This window comes from Zalophus californianus, chromosome 6, assembly GCF_009762305.2.
Source record: "Zalophus californianus isolate mZalCal1 chromosome 6, mZalCal1.pri.v2, whole genome shotgun sequence".
In the NCBI taxonomy this organism is placed as follows: Eukaryota; Metazoa; Chordata; class Mammalia; order Carnivora; family Otariidae; genus Zalophus; species Zalophus californianus.
This window is the reverse complement of record NC_045600.1, coordinates 144,038,906-144,066,026: the sequence shown is the minus strand read 5'-3', so window position 1 is coordinate 144,066,026 and position 27,121 is coordinate 144,038,906. Positions and strand designations below refer to the sequence as shown.

Here is a 27,121-nt window from a genome sequence, read left to right as displayed (position 1 = left end):
TTTTTATTATCATGACTTATTCATTCCATACCCGGAAGACTGTACCTTCCACTCCCCTTCACCCCTTTTGCCTAAACCCCCACCCTCCCTCCCCTCTGGCAACCATCAGTTTATTCTCTGTATTTTAGTTCTGATTCTGCTTTTTATTTTTTTAGATTCCATTTATGAGTGAAATCATATGGTCTTTGTCTTTCTCAGTCTGACTTATTTCATTTAGCATTACACTCTAGCTCCAACCATGTTGTTGCAAATGGCAAGATCTCATTCTTTTTTATGGCTGATATTCCATTACATGCATTATACCTACATATATATGTATATATGTACACACCATATATGTGTATATGTGTGTGTGTATATAATATATATTATATATACGATATATAATATCACATCTTCCTTATCCACTCACCTATTGATGGACACTTGGATTGCTTCCATGGCTTGGCTATTGTAGACAATACTGCTATACACATTGGGGTGCATACATCCCTTCAAATTAGTATTTTCATATTCTTTGGGTAAATACCTAGTAGTGCAATTACTGGATTGTAGAGTTGTTCTATTTTTGATTTTTTAAGGAATACCCAGACTGTTGCCCATGGTGACTGCACCAGTTTGCATTCCCACCAGCACTGCACGAGGGTTCCTTTTTCTCCACATCCCTGACAATACTTGTTGTTTGTTGTGGTTTTTGATTTTAGCCATTCTGACAGGTGTGAGGTGATATCTCATCATGGTTTTGATTTGCATTTCCGTGATAATGAATGATATTGAGCATCTTTTCATGTGTCTGTTGACTATCTGTATGTCTTCTTTGGAAGAATGTCTATTCCACCCATCTTAATTGGATTACTTGTTTTTTGTGTGTATGTTGGCTTATATGAATTCTTTATGTATTTTGGATATTGACCCCTTATTGGATATATCGTTCGTGAATATATTCTCCCATTCAATAGGTTGTCTTTTTGTTTTGTTGATACAAAATCTTTTTGTTTTGATGTAGTCCCAAAAGTTTATTTTTGCTTTTGTTTCCTTTGTCTCAGGAGACATATCTAGAAAAATGTTGCTAAGGCCAATGTCAGAGAAGTTGCCACCTGTGCTCTCTTCTAGGATTTTAACATTTCTTACACAACCAGGTTAGTGGTGATAAACTCCTTTATCTTTTGTTTGTCTGGGAAACTCTATCTCTCCTTCAAATCTGAATAATAACCTTGCCTGGTAAAATATTCTTGGTTGTAGGTTTTTACCTTTTGGCTCTTTGAATATATCACATCACTCCTTTCTGGCCTGCAAAGTTTCTGCTGAAAAACCAGCTGTAAGCTTTATCAGTTTTTCCCTCTAGGTAACTTTTTGTTTTTCTCCTGTTGCTTTCAGGATTCTCTCTTTATCTTTAACATTTGACATTTTAATTATTATGTGCTGTGGTGTGGACCTCCTTGGGTTCCTCTTGTTTGGAACTCTCTGTGCTTCTTGGACTTGGATGTCTATTTCCCTCCATAGTTAGGGATGTTTTCAGCTGTTTTTTCCTTAAATAAGTTTTCTACACCTCTCTCTCTTCTTCTTCTGGGGCCCTTATAATGCTAATGTTTGTTCATTTGATGTTGTCCAAAGATTTATTAATCCATCTTCAGTTTTTAAAAATTCTTTTCTCTTTGTGCTCTTCAGCTTGTATGCTTTCTATTACCTTGTCTTCCAGATTGTTGGTACGTTCTTCTGCCTCCTCTAATCTACTATTGATTCCCCCTAGTGTGTGTTTCACTTCAGTTATTGTATTCTTCAGCTTTGATCGATTGTTTTTAATATTTTCTATCTCTTTATTGAAAGTCTCACTGAGTTCTATTCTTTCTCCAGCCTGGAGAGTATCTTTACAAGCATTACTTTAAATTCTTTACCAGGTATATTGCTTTTCTCTGTTTCATTTCATTCATTTCCTGAGGTTTTTTTCTTGTTCTTTGTTTTGGAGACTATTCCTCTGTCTTCCCATTTTGCTTGACTTTCTGCATTTGTTTCTATGGACTAAGGGACACGGCTAGTTCTCCCAAAGTTGAAGGAGTGGTCTTGTGTATGGTGTCCCCTGTGTAGATGGTGTGTGCTTGCTGACTTCTGTTGGCTGGCTGCAACTGTGGCTGTAGAGGCTAGTTACTCTTTTAAATCATGCCTTTTTACAGAAAGAATGGAGGAAAATATAATAATAAAAGAAAAAAGAAAGTAAGAAAAGAAAAGAAGGGGGAAAAAAGAGAACAAGAAAGAAAAGAAAAATCCAAGAAGAAAAAACTAAAAACAAGACAGGACAAATTTTAAAAGTAAATAAAACAGTAAACATTAAAAAACAAAACAAGGGGCGCCTGGGTGGTTCAGCTGGTTAAGTGTCTGCCTTCAGCTCAGGTCATGATCCCGGGGTCCTGACATTGAGTCCTGCATCAGGCTTCCTGCTCAATGGGGAGTCTGCTTCTCCCTCTGCCTCTGCCCCCTCCCCTCTCATGCTCTCTCTCTAATAAATAAATAAAATATTTTTAAATAAAATAAAATAAAAACAAAACACAAAACCACAGCTTAACCGGGGCTGATATGGGCTTCAGGACCCTGGGCCCGCTGGAGTCATGAGCTCACCAAGGTGATTGAACCCAGCATTATGGTGTCCAGACCCTGCTCCAGTCCAGGTTTCCAGGCGGGGTGAGAACCTACACCCTGTGGTTCTCCAGTGCCTCTGACCTGCAGAGCATTCCTGTAACTCCTCTGTTCTAGTTCTAGAGTTCTAGTGTTGTCTCTTTATATGCTAGCTGTTCCTTTAAACCGTGGGGTTTTTTCTGTGCCCAGGGACAGAGGGATCTGTCCCCAGTCCCTCAGTACCATCCTTACTGCCATTGGCAGCTTCAGGGTGGAAGTTCCCTACGTGTCTCTGGCTGTTCTCTTGCCACTATCTGTCTTTGGTTGTCCAGTAGCTGTTCAGTCAGCCCTCAGTTCTTCTTCAGGAAGAATTGTTCTGCTAATAAGTGCAATTTGGTGTGTTCTGTGGAGGAGGTGAGTTCAGAGTCTTCCGATGCCGCCATCTTGAACTGGAACCAATGATGGAGTGTTATGATTAGGGCTCATGGGGATATGGAGTCACATGGGGAGTCACTTTGTCACTGTGCAAACATTCTCTGTTCCAAAGTGTCTGGGTTTGAGACATACTCTGGTATCGTAAAGACCTGATAAGACAAAGCAGCACTATCAGGATAATGATCAAAGCTTAAGTGACCAGCCTTTTTCAGAGTTCACTTGTACTTAGACTTTCTAGAGAAGTAAGAACAGGTTGCCTCATCCTGCCATTCTTTCATTCAGAGCGCCTCTACTGGACGATGTTGGTCTCAAGTCACCTCAAAGATGTTGACCTTCTTCATGCCTACCTGTTGTCTTTAGCTCTGCACTGACTTGTGGCACAATCAGCTGTGGCCAGCATCATGGGGTTGGTTTCAGTCAAGGCATATGGCACAGGCCAAGGTAATAAAGGAAATAAAAATGTGCTTCGGATCACTGTATGGCAGAAACTTCGAAGTATATTGGCCAGACCAGTACCTCAATTTACATGCTAGTTTTGTAGTAGTTTGTAACATGTTCCTTGTGTAATAAATGACCACCAGTTGAGTGGATCAGCACAATGGAAATTTGTTCTCTCATATTCTGGAGAATTCTAATATCAAGGTGTCAGTGGACCATCTTCTCTTCAGTGAGGAAGAACCTGCCCTTGATTCTTCCTAGCTTCTGGTGGCTCCTGGAAATCACTGGCATCCTTGGCTAGTACAGTGATATCACTCCACATTCTACTTGCATCTTCACACTGTCCCCTTGTGTGTCTATGTTTCTTCTCTTCCCGTAAAGACACCAGTCACTAGATGTAGGGCCCACCCTCGCCCAGTATCTCATCTCAATCCTTAACTGGTAATATCTGCCAAGACCCTATTTGCAAATAAGATTACATTCTGAGGTTCAGGGCAGATATGAATATTTGGAGGATAGTATTTCAACCCATTACAAGCTGTAGGATTATCAGCTATTGTTGCCCAACTATCCTTTCAACCTTTGATGCAAGTGTGAATTTATTAAGAAGTTGGCTGGTCTTTTTCAAAAGAAAAAAGTAAAGAAGCTGCTTTGAAGGGTCGAGGGGAAGTCTTCACAGTCATGCATATAAATCTGGAAGAGCCGTGGTTCATCTTGGCTTGAAGGACAAGCTAGATTTCTGAAGGGGAATGTGGGCAGGGATGGACCATTTTGCAAAAAGGGAACAACATCAGCCAAGGTGAAAAAGCAGATTTAGCCATCCAGGAAATAAGGGAGAAGCAAGAACACTATCCTTAAATGTGAGCCTTTTGGTTAGGTGAACAAGGAGTTATTTGGAGTGTCATGACTTTTTTTAAGATTTTGTTTATTTATTTGACAGAGAGAGAGCACATACAAGCAGGGGGGGCTACAGAGGGAGAGGGAGAAGCAGGCCCCCCTTGAGCAGGGAACCTGATGCAGGACTCGATCCCAAGACCCTGAGATCATGACCTGAGCCGAAGGCATACGCTTAACCAACTGATCCACCCAGGTGCCCTGGGGGTCATGACTTTTTAAAAAAATATATTACCATTCTTTGTAGATTTTGTATATTGCAAATATCCTCCCCAGAGTTATGAACTGTATTTTAACTTTTCTATCAATATCTTCTAACAAAGAGAAACACTAAATGTTAGTACAGAAGAAAGTTTCTGTCTTCTCCTTTATTGTCTGTGCTTTTCTCTCACTCAAGAATCCCTTTCAACTCCAATATCAGAAATATTTTACTGCATTTATTATTGACTTTTTTTATACACTTAGGTCTCTATCATTCACCCTATCATTGATTTTTCTTTAAGGTATGAGGTAAGGACCTGACTTCATTGATTTGGAGGAGTTGACGTTGTACAAATGAATATGGCATGGCTCTTTAACCAAATCATCTCCGCTGGCTTATCAAGTATTTCCTAACAGTTTCTTGTCATGCGTGGACAAGAAGATATACAAGAATGTTCACTGCAATATTTTTCATACTAGTCAACGAAATGTCCCTTAAGAATAAAATGAGCAAATAACTTTCAGTGTATTTATACAGCCATGAATATAACTGCATGGGAGCACACATATCAGCAAGGGATATCTGAAAATTACCGTGTTGAGAGAAAATAAAAAGTTTGAGGATGATATTTTTTTTAAAGATTTATTTATTTATTTGAAAGAGAGAGAATGAGAGAGAGAGAGAGCACATGAGAGGGGGGAGGGTCAGAGGGAGAAGCAGACGCCCCGACGAGCAGGGAGCCCGATGCGGGACTCGATCCCGGGACTCCAGGATCATGACCTGAGCCGAAGGCAGTCGCTTAACCAACTGAGCCACCCAGGCGCCCGAGGATGATATTTTTTAAAACCACTTAATATATGTACTGGCATAAAATGCGCAAAAGAATTCCATATGTTTAATATGTAGTAATAGCATAGAAACTTCCCTGAGAATGATAGACTCCATTATGGAGTGACCGTTGGGCAGCAAGAAAAGGAACAGAATCAAGGAGGTGAACATGGGGCACGGGGCATTCAGCTTCATTTCTAGCTGCAAAGGTTTTCATTTAAAAACAGACCAGCAACAAAAACGGGTGGCGATACGGCGTGTTGTCCTAGAACCGAGTAGTACGTAACTGAGTGGGGAGTACTTGGGTGTTCATTACAGCGTGGTCTATCCAGTGATTGTCAAACTTTCTGACTGTGACCCACCGTAAGGAAACAATTATTTTACACTGTGTTACATGCACATACATGTGCATGCACACACACACGGAACTGAAACCAGATTTCTATGAAAAAAGTTTACATTTACTAAATTGATGCACTCTTCCATTTCCATCTCCTTTATTCCGTTTCTTTTCTTAAAAAAAAAAATACCACCTGCGCTTGAAAAGCCCTGGCTTATAGTTTTGCATGGTTGAAATATTTTAAAATTAAGAAATATCAGTCCTGACAACTATTTTAATTGGATGAAAGGACCGTTCACCTGAAAGGAGTACTGCTCGTGCACTCTCAACATTCAGGGCATGCTTGGTCAGAAAACAGTGATGTGCCATGGTTTCCAAAGTCTGCTTAGCCACGAAGCCCTTTTGACAAATTCAATGCAAAGAAAGTAAAAACGTGTTACCCTGAGTAACAGTGCCAGGCTCTTCCTCAGGGAGGGAACAGTGGTTCTTGGAAAACTAATGCATGCCTGGAGTGGAAGGTGAGCCTCTAAGGCCCGGCTCCAAGCTTCGAAGGCAGACAGGATGCTCCGCACAACTGAGGGGGAGAATTTGGAACTGCCAGCAAGTCCTGCAGGGATGGGGTGAGGAGCAGGGTTGGGAAGGCAGCAGGGAACCCCAAGATGGCAGAGAACTGTGATGGGCAGGACGTGCCCGCCGCCCTGGAACCATTCTCCAGAAAAGTCTGTTAAGTTCATGAATGTCTGGTATATCGGAAATGGTTGTTGTTATAGAAGCCAAAGGGCCTTTGTCATACCAGGGCTGACTTGGCATGGCAGAGTAGCCCAAGAGAACTCCAAATCCCAAGAGACAATGGAGGCCAAAGGAACATCAGCCTCCCTTGGACTGAACAGAAATCGGAAGAAAGGTTTGGGTTTCCACTGGGTGACAAAGGGAGGGATCCAACACCATTTCAAAACCAAAGGGCAGGGAATTCTGTGGACGGATATTAGGTCATGGTGGCATCTCAATACATAAAACAGATAAAAACGGGGTTGCTCGACTGAAGTAGGCAGGGGTGAGGGATATGGGGGTCAAGGGAATGGGGGATGGGGGGACATTCAGTGGAGCCTGTGCCCTCAACCTCCCTCTGCAACTGTGGGACCTCTGGAAAATGCCGTGTGCAGCCCATTTTATAGATTAGGAAACAGAGGCCCAGAGCAGTAAAGTCACTAGCCCAAGGTGACCCAATTAAGAAAGCAGTCTGGTCTCCCGGCACCCAGTTCAGACTCTGTCCATGACCACGTGGCACTTGTTTGGGTGACTTACTTCAGCACGTTAATTGGGTAGAACCAATAAGATCAGAGCCTTGAGAGAGTAAAACACAGGGCATCTCATTTGGGCATCGGTACGTAGGAGTTGGAAAGGAGTGAGGAATGGGACGTCCTATGGGGAGAAACTGAATGACATGCACGGCAAGGAACAAAAAAATCCAAACAGGCAGGCAAGTCTTAGCTTCTAAAGAATTTGCACAGGGCTGAACTGTCCGCGTGAGGAAGGTCGGTGGGAGCGTGTCAGGCTCAGGCAGCGAGTGTCCCTGTAAGGCTTCAGGACAAATGGCCTCCTCTCAGCTTCTCCTAATGAGCCCATGGGAGGATTTACGGTTGTTAAAGAAACTGCTGAAACAGATCAAAAGATATATATTGTGCCAAGACACCAACAATTTGCCTCGGTTTAATTTCCACCTTGTGCCTTCCTGCCTGTTTTTATCAGGCCCACGGTGAAGCCTCTCGAAGAGAGCAAAGCCAAGGGACAATGGCTTCTACGCCCTTCCCAGCTGCTTCCCCCCCCCCCCCCCCCGACTGCCTGAAAGGAGAGCGGCATGCAGAGCAGACAGCTCCCAGGAGGCACACTCGTCATCCGGCTTTTGGGTGGTTTTTTGCAGACTCCGAGCTCCGAAGGTTACAGTGGGCTCGGGTGAGAGCGGAGCCGGGAACAAGGGCAGGGAAGCGGAGTCCGCTCTTGCGGGCACAATGTCACAGCCTGGTGTTATAAGCAGTCACAGCCACACCTCAAGCACACACGTCTCTAAGGAGAGCGGGCACATGTGCACGGCCAGAGGCTGAGTTCGAATTCTGGGTGGCGCAGCCGTTAAGAGATCCTCCAGACGCCGCATGGAGGTGTGCCCCGCGTGCCCCGTCCACGGGAGAGAGCATCCCACGGAGTCATTTGTCACCGTGCACCTTTACGCCCGGCCCCGCTCCGGACAGTCCCGACAGAGTCTGGCCCCTGGCACTGCATTCTGAAAACCACCGAACCCTATTGTGTCTGTCAGCCTCAGCCGGGGGAGCGAGTCGAATCTGGCAGATCAGCCAAAGGTTCATGAGGTGAGGGTGCCCCAAAAGCCACCTGCTCCCGAACCCCAGGCTTCAGCCAGAAGGATTCTGAGCAGGCAGACTAGGCTATGAAAAAGCACTCTCTGGGAGAAGCAGGTTTCCTACGGAGTCCTCTGTGTGTCATCCCAGGGGAAGCCCGGGGCCGGAACAGTGAGGAACCAAGCTACTCTTGGCTCAGGTCACCACTCTCGGTGGTGGACACTGGCGCGGGGACAGTGACAGTGGTCCGGCAGCCTTCCCCTCCACTGCTGGACCTTTTCCAGCTCTCTTCTTCACGTGGAAAAGCCAGCAGAATGGTCTTGAGGCAGAAGGGTGTGACAGGGAGCTCCCTGACCTGTGTCCACAAGCCCTGAGGAGGTCTCTGCCAGACTGCCCTCCCCACAGTGACCATGGTCATGCCACACTTTGTCTCCTCATGATCCCATCACGGAGCCCGGGATGGTCCTGTCCTCCCCTTGCGTGAAAGTATCGCTCAAGATGAGGGGTGTGTGGGTTTCCCAGCTCGCTACCATGTGTGCCCGCAGTCACCGATCCTCTTCTGACCAAAGCCAAGGCGAAGGTGGCAGGTGGCGGGTGGCTCCGAGGTTTAAACAGAGCTGGGCAAACCCCAGGCCCCCAGAATCCTTGGGCTCCATTTTTAAAATTATTTCCCTATTTCTTTCTTCATATTCTCTTTTGAAAGAAACACACTGTCGAATTGTAGTCTCTTCTTTTTTTCTTTCCAAGTTTTTGTTTAAATTTCAGTTCGCTAACGTAGAGTGGAATACTAGTTCAAGTAAAGAACGTTGTAACTCATCACCAACATACAACACCCAGCGCTCATCAGGACAAGCTCCCCTTGAATCCCCATTTCACGTGCTCCCCTGCCCACCTCCCCAACTTATGGTCAACATGTTAATATTGGTAGGAAAAGCTCTCCATCATTACTCCTTTTGTCTTCTTACCAGTTTACTTTGTCAGTTGAACTTTGTAATCATGCAACAGTATCCCCCAAGTTGACCTTTCAGATTTCCATGGGTGACACGAAGAATTTATAAATTTATCTGGGGACTATGGACATAGAGAGCATAGTCTTTCCAATTGTTCATCAAGTATTCCTTCCAATTGATGAGTCATTTTTTTATGTCCTTTGTTACAGCTTTGTTGTTCTCTTTAAATAAATGCTGCATATTTCTTATTTAATTTATTCCTGGGTGTATTTTTTTTTTTTTTACTGTTGTTATTTTGAATGAGAATTTCTCCTTTATATATCCAAACTGGTTGTTTTCAGTCCACAGGGAAGTTATCAATTACTGTATTTTTATGTTAAAAGTAGCCCCCTTATTAATTCTTTTATTTCAGATACATTTTCACTTTATTTACTTGGGTCTTCCCAGAGATAGAAAACATCATCTATAAATAATAATTTTGCCTCCCCCTCTTCAATGTCTCTGTCCCTTCTTACATTTGGACTTCCCTAGCAGCAAATATACCCATAAAAATATTGAATAACAGGGGCGCCCGGGTGGCTCAGTCGTTGAGCATCTGCCTTCGGCTCAGGGCATGATCCCAGGGTCCTGGGACGGAGCCCCGCATCAGGTTCCCTGCTCAGTGGGGAGCCTGCTTCTCCCTCTCCCACTCCCCCTGCTTGTGTTCCCTCTCTCGCTGTGTCTCTCTCTGTCAAATAAATAAATAAAATCTTTAAAAAAATTATTGAATAACAGCGTTGATAGCAATATTTTTCACCAGCATTTAAGAAATGTTACTATGCTTAGAACATGCTAAACTCTGCAAAGCATTTACATGCTGTTGGGGACGGAATGTCGGTGTTCCCCAAAAATCGTATGTTGAAATCCTAACTCCAATGTGATGGCATTGGGGGCGGGGCCTTTGGGACCTGACTGACTAGGTCATGAGGGTGGAGCTTGAGTTAATGAGGATTATGATCTACTAAAAGAGACCCCAGAGAGCTCTCACCCTTTCCACCACGTGAGGACCAGTGAGAAAATGGCCAGCTATGAACCAAGAAATGGACCCTCACCAGACACTGGATCTATTGGTGCCTTGACTTGGACTTCCCAGCCTCCAGAACTTGAGAAATAAATATTGTTATTTGAGCCACACAATCTATGGTGTTTTTGTTGTAGCAGCCTGGACAGGCTAAGACACATACCTTATTTTATTTATCCTTCAAAATAGCATTACAAAGTAGGAGAAGATACTGAGCCTCCTATTCTCAGTATTTCCATCAGCAAAATGGGAGTAACAGCATTCCCACACCACAGGGTTATTGTAGAGACTGATGGTCTACAAGATCCTAGTCTAATTTCTCACACAGCAAGCTTCTGTGATGATAGCTGTTAACTCAACATCATGAACTACTGTTATTTTATCATTTTAGCAATGGAACAAGAGAATGAGACTTGGAGAAATTGAGATCCACCCAGCTAGGAGGTGCTAGAATTAAGACCTAGACCCCTATCCGTTTAATTCTCAGATCTATGCTTTTGCCCCTTACTTTTCCTCATTTGAAGGAACTTTTCTTGTGTTTCGAGGTTAAGGACGATAGGCAAATTACCTTTCAACTTCTAGTCAATGAAAAACATTTTGTGAGGAATTATTACCAAATTTGTATCAGGGGCACTTCCAGGTATTAAAATGATCAGATAGTTTTTCTCTTCTAATCTACTAACGAATTAATTTTATGGTGTTATTTCCTCACATTGAACCATCCTTGCATTTCTGAAATCAACTCCACTTAGCGATGGTCATACTACTCTTTTAACATAGCAGTGGAAGGCTAAATTTAATTCACACCCATTGATTTATTTTCCAATGTAAGACAAGTCCCTCACTTTTTTTTTTGCTTTTAGATTTCAAGTACTTTGTTTAAGACATGTCTCTCAGAAACAGCATATAATGGAATTGCATTTTTATTGATTTAAGGTATTTTATATTTAACACAAGTATTTAACCCAATTACATTTTGTGGGTGGCCTTACTTCTGCCAACCCTATTTCCTTATTTCTGCCCTTGCTTGTTGTTTCCTGTGCCATATTTTTCACTGATTTTTCCTCATGTGGCAATTTAGAAAGAAGTTATAAAACCTCACAAGCACTTATATTTTGGTTTTTCTTTCAATATACTTAATATAGCATGACATTCTGTTCCTTTCATGCCATGACTTCTATATGCTTGAGTTCTTTGTTTTGATTTATCTCACAATGGCCTGGTGTGTATCTTTAAGTAAAGATTTGGGGGAAGACTATGAGGATGGTATATTTTTTTTTAAGAGCTGACAAGTCTGAAAACGTCTTTTGCCTGTACTCATAAATTTAGCTGTGAATAGAATTTTTGGATCATGGCATTTTAAATTCAAAAGTCTATCTTTCTCACCTCACTGTTTTCTGTCTTTGACTTAGGGTCACCTCTCACTTTATTTACATCTCTGCTGTAGCAATTCCTACGTTATATGATGACATATCTCTTTGTGTGATACCACGCTACTAGAAAATGAGCTCTCAAGGACTACGACTTTATCTTACGGATCTTTGGTTCTCTAAGACCTATCACCACACCCAGGACATGGTAGGTTCTTAACAAAGGTTACTTTAATTGAGGGATATGAAAGTGAATGTGCTTCACCAATTATAATGTTCTGCATAAATAAAAAGGCAAGACCATCATCAAAGCTCTTCAGTATCCATGAAGATTACAGGGCATTATGTTTAAAAGCCTTTCTATTTAGGTTAATATTATTTTAATTCTGTTTGCTGATTAATTGATTTTGTAGGTAAGAGTATGGCTGACACTAATGGTAGAATCTAGAAAAGGAAATTTCTGCCTCCCAGGGCTTTGTGGGTAAAGGCTGTGACTTCTCAATCAGAGATTTGATCATTGGGAATAACCATTTAATGAAGACAAATTGGTTAGATTTGAAAATAGCCTGGAAGAGAAGCAACAATAAAAGAAAGCTGCCATCCCGTTACAATGGGTTCAGTCACCAGAAAAGCTCGAACATCCTAACGCCGGCACAGGACAGGTGAGCATGTACCTGGGACAGGTACCTGGGACAGCCATGCGTCTTTCCTAAGGTAGTACAGCAGGGTGCACAGACAAGTTTCAGAGTTTGACAAACTTAGACATGAATGTCACCTAACTGTTTGGGGATTATACCATGTATCAAGATTCTACCCTCAGGTTTCCTCAAATGTAAGATTGTAATAATGCACCTATCTCTTAGAAGTCTTATTAGATTGAACTATTGTAAGGTATTTAAAGGACGAAGCATGGGACCTGAAAAAATTGTTATGTGCACAATTAATATAAATCCCATTCCCTTGTCACATATGCACGGGTCTTAAATAGGGACACCAATTAATGAGTAATTCAAGTTTAGGAGTTGTTCAGCGGTCATGAAGGGTATTTTGCATGGCCATTTGTCACTAATACCTACTCAGTGAGCAGCAAAGCATTACTGTTTAGGGCTTGGCATAGTGCCATAAAATTGTAGATATTTAGTAGAATTACTTTTTTAAAATATCATCTTTGCTATTTGGTTTTTTAAAGCATGTTGGAAGAACTCCATACCTCAGATTGGTCCCAGACTCCAAAAGACCTAGATAAGCTTCAGTTTCGATAAAGTTGATTTCAGAACGAGCATTGAACGGCCCCCTTTTCTAAACTCATTGCTGGAACAAGAGCAAAATATTGGGTAAAATGTTCTTTTGGTGTTACAAGATGTAAAAGAAGGGGGGCCCTAAAATATGCAAATAACATCCACATAAATTTTCGAAAAAAAACTAATTGTTGAGTGAGTAGCCCAACTGGCAAAAAAAAAAAAAAAGCCCCAAAATAAAGAATGCCAAAACAGACAATATTGTTCAACACTGATGGTGTAGAGCAAATAAGTCAGGAAAACTTGTAGTGATCTCTAAATAATTGTTAACGTGACAATGGAACTTAGTGTAAATGCCAAAAAGCATCTCCAGAAAAAAAGGGTGATCATTTAAATATCAGTAATATTTACTAGATTTATATTCTTTGTTTGATTATTTGACTTAATATGAATAATAAATATATTGAATAGTCTAAAGTCTTAGATATCCCCCCAAAAAAACATACAAACAAAACAAGCAGTTATACAAAGGGCAAGGATGAAGTGACTGTGATACATTTCTCCCCAAAAAAGCAATAAATTTTTTTCATTCTTGTTTTTGATAGAAAGATATCAACTCAATATATTTTTATCTTAAAGTAACTAGAGTAGAGTAAAAAGAAATTGTATATTTTGGGAAATCTAGAAGGAAAAAAGATCAATAAAATTTGAACAAAATACTCACGTAAGACGTAGGGAAAGCCATAGTAAAGAAATCAAGGAAACAAAAATAAAAAATGTCAAACAATTAAAATCAAGCCCGTCTATGACCACAGTAAGTAGGAACATACTGAGTGCAATTAAGAAGTCAACATCTCTAATATTGAGTCAAATAAGAAAGTTCAACTTTGCTGTTTGGAAGAGACAATTTTATTTCTAATAACATATATCAGATAAAAGCAAAAGGATTAGTGAAAAGGTACCAGGAAACATTAAAAAGGAAAGCAATATTATTATCAAACTAAGAAAAATTCTAAACAAATAACATTTCATAACGATAAACGTAAACCACAATGAATGCATAATAACTAAGAAATTTGATGCTTCATATAATGAAACTACATAAAGCCATGAAACTACATAAAGCCAATCTACTAGATGATGATGCTTCATATAATGAAACTACATAAAGCCATGAAACTACATAAAGCCATGAAACTACATAAAGCCAATCTACTAGAAATAGAAGAACAAGCTTACAGAATAACAACCACAGAGGAAGAGTTTCATCCACATCTCTTGTATTTGAAGGTCAAGTTGACCAAACTCAGTTGATGATAGAGAATATTCTGATAACAAAACCAACGAACTTCTTCAATAGCCACAAATGCTTGAACTCTGGCATCCCAACCCAGAATACATATTCATCTCGAATATTTTTAGCATATTTACAAAAATCCATTTCATGTCAGAACTCAAAAACCCAACAATTGCAAAGAACAAAAATTACACATCACGTTGTTTTGTGACAATTTTTAAAATCCCTCTTTGAACAAAGAGGTTGAGAACAAAAGCGTATCCAAAGAAAGCTGCACGCTTGGGGATTTAAAAATACTTTTTAAAATTTAAAAAGTTTAAAATATGTTTTAACTTTGATATAAAAAAGGAAATAATGGCCCCACTCTGAAATGATGCTTTTCCTAATCACAAGAAGCACCTCATGGGCTAGCAGCCGCCGGGCGGGCCTCCCGCTGTTCCACACTCTCCCCGGGGACCAGAGGGCGGAGGTCTCTCCCACCAACACCCCATCGCCACCTGTGTTCCCACTTTTCCCTCCCTGCCTGCTTGGGGTCTCCAGGGTAGGAAGGCAAAGGACATGTTTTCTTCTCAACACTTACTGAAATTACTTTGACATTTTCTCCCCCCCCAGTTCAGAGTCTTTATTTTGGAAGCTTGGCTCTTGATGTATTCTTTCAAAACTCTTGTTTGGACCCTCCAGCCGAACAGTGCCTCTTTCATTTTCCACCTTTTACTGTTATCCCTTTCCTGAGGCTGCAGGCTTTAAATGCCATAGCCATGAATGAACTGAGTCCCAGAAGGGCAAGAGTAAAAGGAAATTTTAGAGAAAGCTGAGGTAAAAATGACAATATAAAATATAATTTTTATTTTGCAATATAAGTATAATCTTGTTTAAAAAAAAAAGAATTTTACCTGCCACATCACATACCCATGAAAACTAGGTCAATCTTCACTTAGGAATATGGATGTAAATCTTTAAGTAAAATTTAACAAATAAAATCCAGAACTATGTTTAAAAAAAAAAAAACAGATTTGCCAGAAACTGGCAAAATGTTGGTAATTGTTGAAGTTAGGCATGAGAGTTCATTATGTTCATCTCCCTACTTTTGTTTTTTTTAAGATTTTATTTATTTATTTTTGAGAGAGAGAGAGAGAGGGAGAGAGAATGATCGGGGGAGGGGCAGAGGGACAAGCAAACTCCCCGCTGAGCAGGGAGCCCAACAGGGACTCTAGATCCCAGGACCCTGGGATCATGACCTGAGCTGAAGGCAGACGCTTAACCAACTGAGCCACCCAGGTGCACCTACTTTTGTTTGTTTTTGAAAATTCCTGTAATAAAATGATTTTTTAAGCAAACTTGCACATCATGTCAAAGTAGACTTTATTCCATCACATTCAAAAATAGTTCAATATTAGGAAATCTATTTCTACAGTTTATCATCACATCAAAGCAAGGGGGAAAATTTGATAATATTAAATATCCATTCCTGAAAAAAGCTTTTAGTCAACTAGGAAAAATGTGATATTGTGTCAAAATGATTTTAAGGAAATATTTCAAGCTAGCAGATGTCTTATTTACAAATAGTTGCAAGCGCTTATATAGGATTTATGACATGCCAGTCTCTACTCAAGTACTTTACATATATGAATGCATCTGATTTTCCCAATATCTCTGTGAGAAACATACCATTGCCGTTCCCACTTTGCAGGTGCTGGAACCAAGAACAGAGGGGTTAAGTAACTTGCCTGAGTTCACCCAACTAATCAGTAGAGGTGCAAACACATAGTTTGGTTCCAGAATCGGTCTCCCCACTAGTGTTTGGTGCCTCTCTAGGATATGTTCACGTATGGTGAAACTCAGAAGAATTTATCATCTGTACTGGGACCACATCTAAGTTGTCATGATCATCACAGCTATTCAATATTGATCTGAAAGCTCTAGTAACTCCATAACATGAGGAAAAAAACGAAAAAGAAATGTATAAATATTACAAAGAAACTGACCAAATTACTGTATTTGAAAATTTAAAAAAAAAATTAAAAAAATAATTACCAAATTACCCTTATTTGAAAATTAAAAAAAAAATAATTGCTCTAGGAAATTTAAGATAATTCACGGGAAAACTATTAAAACACATAGGTATATACGAAATAAATAACACACCCAAGAAAGTTTTTTTCCTCTACTCCAGAAATATTTAGTTAGAAAACAGTGAAAAATAGATTCCCTTTGGAAAAGCAAGAAAAAATCTAAAATGCCTAGAAGTAAACATAACAATATGTATAAACATAACAATATGTATGCCGTGCCTGAATGAAGAAAAACACAGATTTTTATTTAATAACATACAATTAGACTTTAAAAATTAAGACATATTCCATATCCCTGGATGTGAAGTTTCCACATGGCAAAGATATTAATTTCCAAAAATCAATTGGTAACGATGATACAATCCCAATTATAACCCCAATGCTATGATCTAAATTGCTTCCTCCCAAAATTCATAACTTGAAGTCTTAACAAGGAAAAGATTCCCCCTCTCTCTGCCTCTGTGTGCAAGCCAGAAAGAGGGTCCTTATAGGAACCAACCATTTTGGACTTGATCTTGGATATGCAGCCTCCAGAACTGTAAGAGAATAAATTTCTGTGTTTAAATCAGCCAGTGTGTTCTGTAGTGTTCTGTTATGGTGGTCCAAGCTGACTCATACACCCAATAAAGGTTTTGGGGGATTTTGGGGGTAAATATTTAATAAAATTGTTCTAAGTTCATCCAAAAGACTAACCTCTTAAAAGTAATATTCTAGAAAAGCAACATTTGGCAAATCTCATCATATAGCCAATTCCACCAAAAGCCATCAATGGGTGTTAACACTAGTGGGTGAAAGTTTGATGAGTTATGGGATATTTATTGAATTTCAAAAGATCTCCCCACGTGATGCTTATTAATTACAAAGGGGAAATAACAACTTCATAGTGGAGAAACCAGGCAAACCCACCTTCACTAAGTTACCTAAGTATAATCAGTAGTAATAGGACCAATGGATCTGATGTGTCACCCAATACGAGAAGAACACAGCCTCCCTTCTGTGATATTCTTGCCCCAGGCTACATACTCTGAGTCTCATCGTGAGGAAACACCCGATAAATCCCAACAGAAGGTCAATCTGCAACATGGTTGGCCTGCTCTTTTCAAAAAAGTGAAGTTCATGAAAGGCAAGGAAATATTGAGAAATGACTCAAAAGAAATAAAGAAGACCAAGGAGAGAGGACACCTGAATGCCGTGCGTGATCTGAGATTTTCTTTTGCTATAAAACACATTATTGGGCAATTGACAACATTTGAACAAAGTCTATAGTTTAGCTAGTATTATGGGCTCAGCGTTGCTCTCCCAACTCTGGCCATCATGCATTGGTTGCATAAGGGAATTCCCTTATTTTCAGGAAAATACACATGCAAGTACTCAGGGCAAAGGGCTTCCTGTCTATAACTTACGCTCAGTGAAGCAGAAAAATGGTGGGTGTGTGTGTGTGTGTGTGTGTGCGCGCCTAAGAAGAAGGCCCAAGAATTGAGATTCAATCTCGAAATCACAAACCCTCAAGATTTCAGGATTAGAAAAGGACAGTAAAACTGCTTCGTGGATTCTTTCAGCAATGTTTCCAACAAGGGGCACTCAGAGTATGTGTGCCCCTAACATACAAACACTGACAGGCAGCCATTAATAATGAAAATATGTATAATTAATTAAATGCTGTCATGACAGGTGCTATGCTAAGCCCTTTGCACACATTACCTCACTGTACTCCAACAACAACCTCAAGAGTTAGACTCTGTGATTTCCAGTTTAAAGAAATAGAAACAAGGGATGCCTGGGTGGCTCAGTCAGTTAAGCGTCTGCCTTTGGCTCAGGTCATGATCTCCAGGTCCTGGGATCGAACCCCGCATTGGGCTTTCTGCTTAGTGGGGAGTCTGCTTCTCACTCTCTCTCTCTCTCAAATAAATAAAATCTTGAAAAAAAAGAAAAGAAATAGAAAAAAAACCCAAAGAGGTGAAGAAATTTGTCCGAGATCCCAGAGCTAGCCAGGTGGGAGAACCAGACCCTCCGTGTTGTCATTGTATTAAAGCTTCACCAGGATTCTCTCTGTGCCCGCTAGCCACAGCTCTTCTCCCCGGGGCACCTCTAATCACGGTTGGCACACAGTGCAGGAAGACCCTGGTCACAGGCGGGGGCCAGATCACAGAGGAGCTAGAAGTTTGGAGGACACTGAAGCTTTGGATAGAGAAAGAAAATCCAAGGGAAGTGTATCACGAATGAAATGATCTGAAGGAAAGGGAAGGGTGTCCATCTGGGAGGTGGAAGTCGAATGAGAGGCTGGCCTCTGAGAGGGAAGGCCGGTGCCCCCGTGGGGGTGTCCAGGAGTCCCAGTCCCTGTGAACAGTGTTGTCAACTCACAGAAGTGGGCCCAGCAATCACAGGAAAAAGACCCCCCAGTTTCTCAGAGAATCAAGACTTGGGAGAAAAGTATCGTAACCTGGAAGCACGCTGTGGGGTGAGAAGCACAGAGATTCACTGAATGCCTGTGCACTCTGGGCACATAGTGCAAGCTCTCTGAACTTCAGTTTCTCTAGCTCTACAATGCGGATAGTGATTATTACTTCTGAGCACTGGCTAAAGATCAAATAGTTAACATGTAAAATGTTCAGCACGCAGTAGGTACCTATGAATATTAGCTGTTTTCCTTCTTCCTTCCTACGACGAAAGAAGAGCATCTCCAAGGGCCTCCAAGAGGACATCGCATTGGGAAGGAATTCCTACAAGCATGGAGGAAGGGGATAGATCATTTGAGCCCCATCAAGCTACAGAACAACAGCAGGCCTTCAGCCGGATGAAGGCTCCGGAGGCTGACCACACAGCCAGCCCGGCATCCAGGCCGTCCTTGCTACCTTCAGTCAAGGAGCGCCCTTCTCTCCCCTGCGCTCGGCCACGTGCTTCCCGCTTTGCTTTGCTTTATTATTTTTTGTGAGTTTGCATCACGTCCCACCTAGCCCAGAACCGGTCCTGCCCCGGGAAGCCTTGGCTGTGAATCCTGATCATGGCTATCAGAACTGGAGCAGCCTCACTACACAAATAGGAAAACCGAAGCCCTTCAGGGGGAGGGTCTAGCCAGAGGTCGTAGGGACCGGACACAGACACGGTGACTTCGGGACTCCCTCCAGGAGAGGGGGTAACTTCGGAGGGTAAAGTCCAAGCTTCCCATCGGTCACAGAGTGGGGACCGAGAAAAAGTTCCCAGGAGGAGAACATCAGGATCTGCAGGCGAGCTGACCCCTGGAGAGAGGCAGACTCGCATACCACACGTGGGATGTAGTCTAAGCCCAGCACGGAGAGCCCACGGGCCGGGGACTCGGTTATTCACCGTGGTTCTCCTCCAGTCATACTGTGTCGTGCTGCCAAACTATGCTGGGCTTCCTGTTCCAGTTTTGGAGAATGTCTCCTGGCTCTTTCAAACTAATTTCCAACCAGGAAGCTCCTTCCTCTTTCCAGAGAACAGAACAAGGCACATGCCAAAAAATGAACGGCAAACAGAAAAGGGTAAAGAAATGGCAAAGACAAGAAGGTGGATCCCTTAGTCCTTACGTTATTCATTAAGCATTTAGGTGGTGCTCCCCCATGGAGCCACGTGTACTGTGGGTGCGGGCCACAGACCCGCAGCACCAGCGTTTCTGGGGGAAGTTTTAGGGCCTGGGTGCAGCCCTCCTGCCTATGATGTCTCATGATGAGGCTGGGCGTCTGTGTTTTAACAGCTCTCCAGGGGATTCTGTGCCCCCCGAAGTTTGAGACCACTGCAGCAGAGGACGTAAGGCAGTGCCAAGAGAACTCTGTGGAAAATCCACCCAACAGAAGGACAGGCTCGACTGCAGCATGGCTTTGGAAAGGTCAGCCCAGGAGGCGGGCTGGATATGCTCTCCCCTGTGCCTCCACCCCGATAAAAAAAGATATAAAGAAAAGTAGGCAATTGTCATGCCTTGCATGTAAATTGCCTTCTATGGCAGGCTTTCTTTTTTTTAATTAGGTAGGTTATGTCTTGTGAATTCATTTTCAATTATTTCGAAATGAGCTTGATCCAGTTATTTCCAGAGTGCTAAATGCAGCAACTGTAGATGTTCTCATACAATCGTGGTCAAGGGACTCTGCCTTCTGTACCCACATAGTTGTCGCAGTACTGAACCTCCCCGGGCAAATCCGCAAATTGCCAAAGTCGGAGGCGAGTTGAAGATGCGGTGAACACATCCGTATATCATAAAACCTGTGTGTCCCAAGTGAGAAACCCAGTCGATACTGAGTCTTTAAAATAGCCTTTAATTCTGCCAAAAGAATAAGCATGCCTAATTGCATGTCCAATTCAGGTAATTGTTACAACTTGCCCATTATAAATCACTATTCTGTAGCATAAAAATCATCATTAAAAAGCCTCCAGGTTTTCAAAAAATCAGCACTCTATGTGTGACCTGATAGAAGGACTATAAAAGTTGACAGAGAGGTGAGACAAGATGCCATCAGTGAGGTAGAAAAGAAACAGAGGTAGCCGAGCTGGTGCTCCTCGTGTGTCCTGGGGGAGCAGGACGTCCTCTGCTGCAGTGGTCTCAAACTTCGGGGGGCACAGAAGCCCCTGGAGAGCTGTTAAAACACAGACGCCCAGGCCTGATTCTTTTGTGGTCCTCGAGTTGCACTTTGCAATGAATTGGGATCGAGTTAAGCAATGTTTGTAAAAAGCTTTGATGAAGCCTCTACTGCTCTATAGCCATTAGGAAATTTCAACTGTTGATTATTTTGCAGGAAGCTAAGAGTCTAGCCTTTCCAGAAAAAGGGAGGATGGGAAGGGAACGTGGTTGGATGTGAAGTTCTAGAGTCTCAGGGCATGGAGCTGCCTCACATGGATCAACTCTTGACTTTGCAGGGAGCTGACTGAGAGGCGGCAAGACGAAGTGGCTCGCCTGAGGTCGCAAAGACTGAGGAAGCAGTGACCCACCCCCCACTCCCCGTGCAGGTATGCACCCCCCCCCCCATGGGCACCTGCGGAGCGACAGGTAACACATTTGAGAGTTTTAATTTCAGGGTCAGAGCACATTGCTGCCTTACCTTTTCAGCAACACTCGTGGCCCAAAAGATAATTTTCCAGATAAATGAGTCTAGCCCTTTTTAAGCACCAGATTTTGAAGCACTTTGGGGATGAAAATGTTTCTAAAATAAGCTAATCTCCCACACCACTTTCCGAAACAGAGAATGCTGACTAGTAAGTCCGCGAGGCAGAATTGCAGCCCCCGAGAGGTGTCTCTATCCTAATGCGTCAGCGTGCCCCCCGTGGCCTCCAGGGGCTTTGCAGAGTAAGTTAAGGCTCTGGAGAGGGAAGGTTATCCTGGATGACGTGGGTGGGCCCCGCGTCATCTCACCAGGGCCCCCACAAGCCGGAGGCAGGAGGCTCAGGGCGGGAGGAGGAGGGGCTGACAGCCACAGCAGATGGAGTGATGATGGGGCAGGACATCTCGAGAGGAAGTTCTGTCCACGCCGGGAGGTCACATGTGAAAGGGAGGTTTCCGAGGCAGAGCGAGAGTTGCCTGGAAGATCCGTCAAGGCTGAGGAAGCGAGGTGTGAAAAGGCACTGTTTGGGGGAAGTGTGGGACTGACCCCAGGACTCAGCCCAGTGACCAGTGGGGCCGCGTGAAGAAGAGCAAGGTGCCCGTCAAAACCCCGCGTGGGGTCCGCTCACGCTCACGCTCACAGAGCAACTTGGTAACGAGGGACTGTGTTCCAACAGCCACCGGCAAACGGGAGAGTCTGATTACCGGATCTGATTTTGAAGTGGTCCGTGTGCCATGTGGTAGAGGACAGATTGAAGAGGGGGGTGGAGCAGCGGGTGGGCCATGTGGAAGAGTGACGATGGTGAAAGCGTGGTGGCCCTGCGGAGGGAGAGTGGGGGCAGAGTTGAGTGATCCCAAGACAGCACCATCCCCAGGCCTGTGACTGAGTGGGTGTGGAGACGGGGGAGAGACGGTGGATCAAGAACACCTCCGGGCCCCTCGTTGCAACAGCTCACCAGAGAGGAACGACGTCATTTGCAAACAGGCAATGCTGTACCTGAAGAAGGTTGGTCCTCTGGGAGGGAGGATGGGCTCTGGCCACACTGCGTTTAAAAGTTCCACATCCATCAGAATGGTAATGGATGAGTAAGATGGTCTAGGCTCCTGATGGCATGCTCTGCAGCGTTTATAAAGAGGGAATTCTATGGAAAGATGAGGAATATTCTCCAACTATATAGTTAAATGGGGGGGGGAGTATAGCTCAGAGAGGACAGTGTGCCACCATTTTGGTTTTGAAAAATGTGTGTGTGTGCACTTGGTCACTGATATAAGGACAGAAACTGGAGAATATAAAATAAACTAGTAGTAGGGACTATCTCTAGGGGAGACATTGGAGGTTCCGGGGGGGGGGACAGGAAGCATTTTCATTGTATAATTTTGTGCCTCTTAACTGTTTTGACATGTGCACATATTAGCTATTCATTTAAATTGAATTTCAAATAAACACATAAATAGATGCAAAATGTGTATCTTCCTAAAAGAATGGAGGGCATGAGGTAAAGCCAGGAAAGCAAATAGAAGACAAAGGAGTGACAATATCACACAAATTAGAATTCCTGACGAAGACTTTTAAGCAGATAAAAGAGGTTATTTTATGCTGACGAAAGATACTGTGCAGAATTAATAGATAATTACCCTGAAACTTTATGTACTAAATATCATAGCCTGAAGCATATGGAATTTTAAAACTCAAAAATATGAAGATAAATTGGCAAAACTAAAATCACAAAGGGCAATCTAAATATAGCTCTTTTTAACTGATAGAGAATAAAAACACAGGAAATAAAGAAATCAAACGGTTGAAGTTAAAGTATTATTTACAGAAAATAAGGAACTTTGTAACTTACACTCTATTCCTCACTTTCAAATAAATATGGAACGTTTACAAAAGAAAAAAAGAAAGAAAGAAATTATCTGCTAGGGCAAAATGAAATCTACAAGAAATTCCCCAAAGTAAAAACTATACAGGATTCATTCCCTCCCCATAATGCAGCAAAATTAGCAATTAATATTTGGAAAGCAACCATTTGGAAATTTAAAAACCATCTCTGAGAGAAACCTAAATTGTAATCACATGTTGTTTAGAAAGAAACAGCAGTGACATAGAGAAACATTGCTTATCAAACCCAGTGGGGCATGACTAAGATTGTACTCAGCACATCAATAGCCTTAAAAGATTTCGTTATTTAAAAGAAGGAAATAATGACAAAATGAATAAACCCAAATCAAACTCAGAAAGCTCAATGAAAGCAAGAAAAAAATCCAAGTGTCCACATGCAACACACACACACACACACACACACACACACACACACACACACACACGGGTGAGGGGGTTGGGGAGTTCCGTGTTTACACAGCTGGTAAAACTTTTAACAGTATTGGTTAATCACCAATATACTTTAGTATGTTGATGCTCTGGAATTTTTTACGTCCAGACAGACTGTTTAACTTCCTACAACTCCATTGAGAAGCACAGCGATGGTGTCCTCTTACCCTAGAGATGAAAATATAATTTGGGATAATTTTTACAGAGATACATTTGTAAAGACTTAGAATTTAATTGCTAATTTGACTTCTGGGTAATTGTTCAGAAGGCATAATCCTAGAGATGTGATAAAGGATCTCCGCAAGAATGATTTTGACTGGGAAGGTCGGAAAACTTCCAACGTGCAACAATGGGAGACCAATGATTCGATTTCTGAATCATCACACGGTTGTGTCCTATGTAACCCCTTAAATCCGTGTGGAGGATTCATTTATGGTTAGGTGGGGACAGCGGCTCAGAAACATGACACGCAGAGCCCCATTTTTGTAAAATGCCTCGGCTACTCTGAAAAATAAAACTTCCCTGAAAAAAACAGAGATTCCCAAGTACAGTCACCGGTGACATTAGGAGACCTGGTTCCTGGTTCTAACTCTACTTTAGCGCCGTGACTTCCCTGCACTCACAATCAGGGGGAAATCGTCTCCTCGGGTACAACATGACTTGGGAAAAATTACTTTCCCCCCTGGGCCTGTCTCCTCATCTGAAGGGATTGATTAAAATGATCCCTTCCAGGCCGAAAATACGACTCTTTTATTCGAGGCGTTCACGATAATAAAATCCTCTTGGGTACGTCGTGTAAATTCAGATCTAAGGCCCTGCATTCCGTGAGTGACTGTTTTGTGCAAGTCCCCAGGGCAGGGACGGGACCCAGGGCCCTGGGGGGACTCCCCGAATCCCCTCAGTAAACCGACTGCCACCTTGCAGCAAAGGCAGAAAGCGAAGAATGCCAATGTGCCAAGCCACCTCCATGCTAGTGAGTTTTATCCTGCAGACAAAGCCGGGACAAAATAAGAGTTCGGCTCATTTCATGTCACAGTTTTAAGGGCCCCTGTTGGTTCCCCTCCTCAACTTTCAGGTTATTTTCATCCTGCCCACAGCTAATGATTGCGGCTTCCCAGGGTACACGGTGCGAGACCTGCGCCGGGATCTGTTCCCTTCACCAGCAATGTCCTATCGCTCTCTAAGAATAAGCATTTCTAGAATCTTAATTAAAGCTCCTAAGACGCAAAACACATTGGATTGTTTTTTTCTGTTTTCCTTTCCCTTCCTTTTTTTTTTTCCCTCCATTTCCTCACTTCTTGGCTCACGATTCAGTTTTCAGTTTCCAGTGCCTCCACGTCGTGTTGTACCCGAGGAGACGATTTCCCCCTGATTGTGAGTGTGGGGAAGTCACGGCGCCTCCTCCCGCGGGGGCAGCAGAGACATTCCTTCCCCCAGGCCCCTCGCTCACTGCGGGTGGGGAACTGGGCGTTGGAGGCGGGGCGCTGGGCCCCACCTGCGGCATGGGACCACGCACGAGTCACTGCTACCCCAGCCTCAATTTTGCATCTGTTATAAAACCCAGAAAGGAGGTGAAGAGGGAGGGAAGTTGCTCCCCAGTCGCCAGCTGGAAATGCCCGGTCTGGTAAGGGCTGTCCCTGCAGACTTGTCTGCGGGTCACTCGTTTACATGGTAGCACAGCTCTGTCACATTAGGAGACCTGGTTCCTGGTACCAAGTGTACATGAAGCAGCTACTGTGAACGGAACCTCCGCTTGTCCCTGGACATGTGACACAAGTGTGCACCTCCATCAGAGCCCGACGGATGTGAGGTCCCATGAACCTTCTTCCTTCCAGGCCTGGGGAAGTGAAGTGAAGTGAAGACTCATCCCCCCGCCACAATCCTACCCCAGACAGAAGCAATGCCTCAGCACCTTGCGTACAACTCTCTTCCAGGACTCAATATGCCTTCTTATAATGATGTATTTCAGTGTCCATCATTGGCAACCAACCTTGTGCTCGCTGAAGGCAAGAAGCCTGGGCCCTGAGGTTAGACCTGCTGCGCTCGGTGCAGACGAACAAATGAGCCAGGTAGGAATGCAGGACATGCGTGATCTGGGTGGTGTCTCCAACCTGTAGGGCTCCCCCGTGAGAAGCGCAGCACTCAGTGGGAGGGACAGGCCTCGGGCTGGGAGCAGACAGCGTGGTTTTGTGGGAGAGACAGAGTTAGGCGGAGCTCACTCTGAGGCTGAGGCCGGGAGAGGCGCTCAGGGAGGGATCTGCCTCTCCTAGTGTCCGCCCCCCCCAGCCGGAGTTTAGCTGGAACAGTATCAGAGGTGGGTGTAGCCAAGATGCAACCCAGGTCTCCTTTCTCCCCAAGATATAGGCAAATTCTTATGGAACTTCAAATCATGAGGCTTGTGGAAGATGGAAAACACTCGTTGGGAAACTCAGGAGGTTCCAACGCCAGGACCACCTCCCCCTCCCGATGCCGGCTACACATGCCCTGCCTAGGTTTGTCACCATGTTGACCCAGACATGACACGGCTCCCCCCCATGTGAGACCACAGCTGCCCCCCACCAGGCACAGGACCACAGGTGAAGGTGGCCGAGGATCTGGGGGCGGGGCGACACAAGTGATGTGCTCGGTGACACGGGAACCCCGGAGCGCGCTGTAAGATCTCCCACTCTGCCCCTTCTCCGAAGCCTCTGTCAGGCCCACGGGGACACCAAGCCACGTCTAACTCTGCACACGTCTTTCCTCACCGCTCGTCCTGGCTCCTTCCACGAGGCCTCACTCCCTCCTCGTGGGTCCTCCCGCTCTCTCCCACACTAAGCCTCCAGCCCCCCGGAAGCTGGGTCCAGAAAGCAGCCGTTCCCTCTCCTTCCTTCTGTGGTTTGAGCCACTGCCGGCCTCCCGGCGGCCCATCACAGACATTCCTGAGCAAAGGAAGAAGTGTGCGGCCTGCCGTCCTTCGTGTTCAATGGCACCTGCCAGAAGGCAGCCTCCTGGCCGGGGCGAGAGCCAGCCAAGGGCACGGTCCACACAGTGCTCATCTCAGAAGGCTTGGACATCGGCGTCGGGAGCATGTTCACCGGGCAGTTCGGCGGAGGACACCGAATGGCACAATGCAGGGTCTTTTCCTTCAGTCTCCCTGAGATATCTGGAAGCGTGACAGGGAGGCCATGAGGGCCCTCTTTTTCTAGGCTCTGTTATATTTCTTGAGGCCAGACCGGTGGGGTTGGGGGGAGCAAGGTTCCCTGAGACTGCTACAAGCAAGGGAAGACCGGAGGGAATTTAGAACAAAGTTGGCTTTCCTTTTTGCTTGTCTGTGGGAGTGAAAATAACATCTAAAAATCTCATCATGAGGCACTGGCTGAGCAGAAAAGCATCCCTTCCGCCTCAGGCCCAACTATGAGCCCAGCAGCAGCGCCACCGGGGTGGGGCGGGGGCGAGGGGCCTCAGTCCAGAGAACGGTGCACTTTGCACTTCACACCGGTGGGGGCTCTCTGCTCCGGGGCCTCGCACTTAAACATAGACTTCTGCATGAGCCACTCCACCTCGTTTTTGTTTTAATCCATTTTCTAAGCTAATGTAGTGTTTTCAGTATGATTCCACAGTGTCTTGGCATAGGAGAGACCATGATGTCATATTTGAACTATTCATTATGATTCTAATATG

General features: G+C 43.7%; 1 long non-coding RNA gene across 1 annotated transcript; it reads left to right on the top strand.

The window, feature by feature from the left end:
• Positions 1–21,895: 21,895 nt before the first annotated feature.
• On the top strand, positions 21,896–25,996 carry LOC113908655. The gene is made up of 3 exons (XR_003515570.2): positions 21,896–22,138; positions 25,431–25,530; positions 25,820–25,996. It is a non-coding gene; the product is annotated as an uncharacterized LOC113908655 (long non-coding RNA).
• The last annotated feature ends 1,125 nt before the right edge of the window (positions 25,997–27,121 follow it).